We start from the raw sequence: 2572 nt of genomic DNA, 5'->3' as shown, positions 1-2572 counted from the left end.
ATGCTCCTAGGGTTTCATAACCTAGGAAGATCGGCTGCCCTATACGTGACTGACACGTGTATTAGGGTTTCCTTCATGCTAGGCATGTTTCCTTAATGGGCTTTGAGCCCTTTATTTTATGATATCTTTCTTTAGGCCACGTGTCATGCTCTTATTGGCCTTTATTTATCTGAGCAGGAAGCCACATGTCAGCCTATAATTGCGCTATTTGTTGGCCTCTCATTTGTTGGCCATTTGGTGGTGCTTTAGTTTTAACGATCTAGATTACCATGCATCAGAACCATGTATAAATGATGAGCGATTGCTAATTTAGGGGTTTTTGATTGATTGGATAATGTGATTAAATTGGTTGATGGAATTTGTGCATGTGGTTAATTTTATGAGGAGTAGCTAACCTTGGTTATCAAGCTAGATTGCATAGTAGTTTTCAATGATACGACACATTGATTTGGAGGCTATTATTATCGATTGATCTTGTTTTGCGATTTTCATTTGAAGTCATTCGTAAAGACTTCTAGCTTGACCTTAGGAAATAGCTCTTTAAGTTATTTTTATTGCAAATACCGTTTCCCCTCGCATTACTTGATTGATCAATTTCCTGAAAAATTAGCAAGTTTAACGTGAATGCATGTGGATCCTAAACCCTAGTTCTTTGATATTGATTTCTATTGTTAGGTTTGATTGTGTTGATTTGCTAGTTTAGACAAAACAAATTGCTTAAGATTTCGGAATAGCTTAACTAGAGAATTTAGCTTATACCTCATTCCCTTGGGTTCGACCTGGACTTACCCCATTGGGTTTGGTTATAAATTTGGTTTGATTGGGGGGATTCTTAGAACGTACTCAACGACCTAGGTTTTCCTCCCATCAAAAATGGCGCCGTTGCCGGGGAATGGCATGGTTGTTTGCTATTGTTGATTTATTCTATTTCATTTTTTTGAAAAATACAAAAAGATTTTCTTTCTTTTAGGCTACATATGTAGCCGTGCTATTAATATTTTCTTTTGAGATTTGTATGCTTAGGGCACAAGATCAAAATTTAGTGCCATTTGATCTTGAAATTGAGAGGAACATAACAAGGATAAGGTTTGCTAATCGTTCCTCAAGCTCAAGTCCCTCAAGAGAGGAAAACCATCAAGAAGGAGAAGAAGAATGAGAAAGCATGGGTGCTAATCCGAGAGTAGCATTGAAGGAGTTGGGAACTCCGGGAGCCTACAGGTTTAAAAGCGGAATTGCTCCTCCCACGACATCGGCAAATGACTTCGAGATAAGACCGGCGATAATTACATTGATAGAGAGGTGTCAATTTAGTGGAGCCAAGCATGAGAGTCGCCTCAACCATCTTAAGGAGTTTGAGAAGTATTGAAATACCATCAAGGTGAATGGGGTTACTCAAGAGTTCATTCGACTTAAACTTTTCCCTTTTTCTCTTATTGGACGTGCTCTAGAGTGGTTGGACAAAGAGGTGAAGCCAAACTCTTAGAGCGCATGGGATGTAGTGATTAAGGAGTTTCTATCTAGGTTCTACCCATAAAAAAAGACGGCTGAAGGAAGAGCTCTTATTCAAAGCTTCAAGCAAAAGCCCAATGAAAGTCTTTATGAGGCATGGGAGATGTATAAGGAATACCAAAGAGAATGCCCACATCATGGGATTCCCACCTTTCAAATCATCCAAATCTTCTATGAAGGTCTAAGCCCTCAAGGAAAATCTTGCTTAGATGCCAGTGCCGGAGGCCCTATCACGAAAAAAACGGATGATGAGGTGGTGAACTTAATTGAAGATGTGGTAAGGTATCACATGGATTGGCAAGAAGGTGAGAGAGAGTCGACAAGCAAGAGTAGTTCTACAGCGTATTCAGTCGACCATCTTAATCCCATCAACAATTTATCCTCACAAATTTCAAAATTGGGAAAGGAGATGACCTCGATCAAAGCAAAGCTTGTGAGTGCTTCATCACAAGCACCAATTATTCCCTCCTACAGTTTAGGGAGAGGTAAATCTTCTAATTTAACTCCTCCTTTTACATCAAATAATAAGCCAAATGGATGTTTGTTTTGTGATGTATGTTGATCATATGACCATGATTCTTCTAATTGTCCACATGCATTTGATAGTTGTAATGATGTTGATAACAATGAATATGAATAAGTGAACTTTGTTTCAAACAATAACAATGGGAAAAGATTTGATGGACAAAGGAACATTGGGAATAGAAATTCTCACCAACAAGGGAACTTTGATAATTATAACAAAAATGGTGGTTACAGGAACCAAGGAAATCAAAATTTCTGAGGTAACTATAATAATCAAGGCTATGATAATCAAAGTGAAGGTCAAGGGTATGGAAATCAAAGCCAAAACCAAGGCTATGGTAATCATCACCAAAACAATGGCCAAAATCAAAATCGGGGTAATTGGAGCAACCAAAGCCAAGTTAAATTTCAAAACAACAATCACAGGGGACCCCCCACCCTGATTTGCTCCAAGGACTTAAGGTACTGGTTATAATTCCTATGCCCAACCTTCATCTTCTAGGACTACTTTGGAAGGAATCTTTGAGAACCAAACTAA

General features: G+C 38.5%; 1 pseudogene; it reads right to left on the bottom strand.

Moving 5' to 3' along the window:
- Nucleotides 1-1555: 1555 nt before the first annotated feature.
- LOC145580479 (small nucleolar RNA R71) lies at nucleotides 1556-1653 on the bottom strand (annotated as a pseudogene).
- Nucleotides 1654-2572: the final 919 nt, after the last annotated feature.

Source organism: Chenopodium album, chromosome 14 (assembly GCF_948465745.1).
Source record: "Chenopodium album chromosome 14, dcCheAlbu1.1, whole genome shotgun sequence".
In the NCBI taxonomy this organism is placed as follows: Eukaryota; Viridiplantae; Streptophyta; class Magnoliopsida; order Caryophyllales; family Amaranthaceae; genus Chenopodium; species Chenopodium album.
This window is presented reverse-complemented; position numbering and strand designations above follow the sequence as displayed.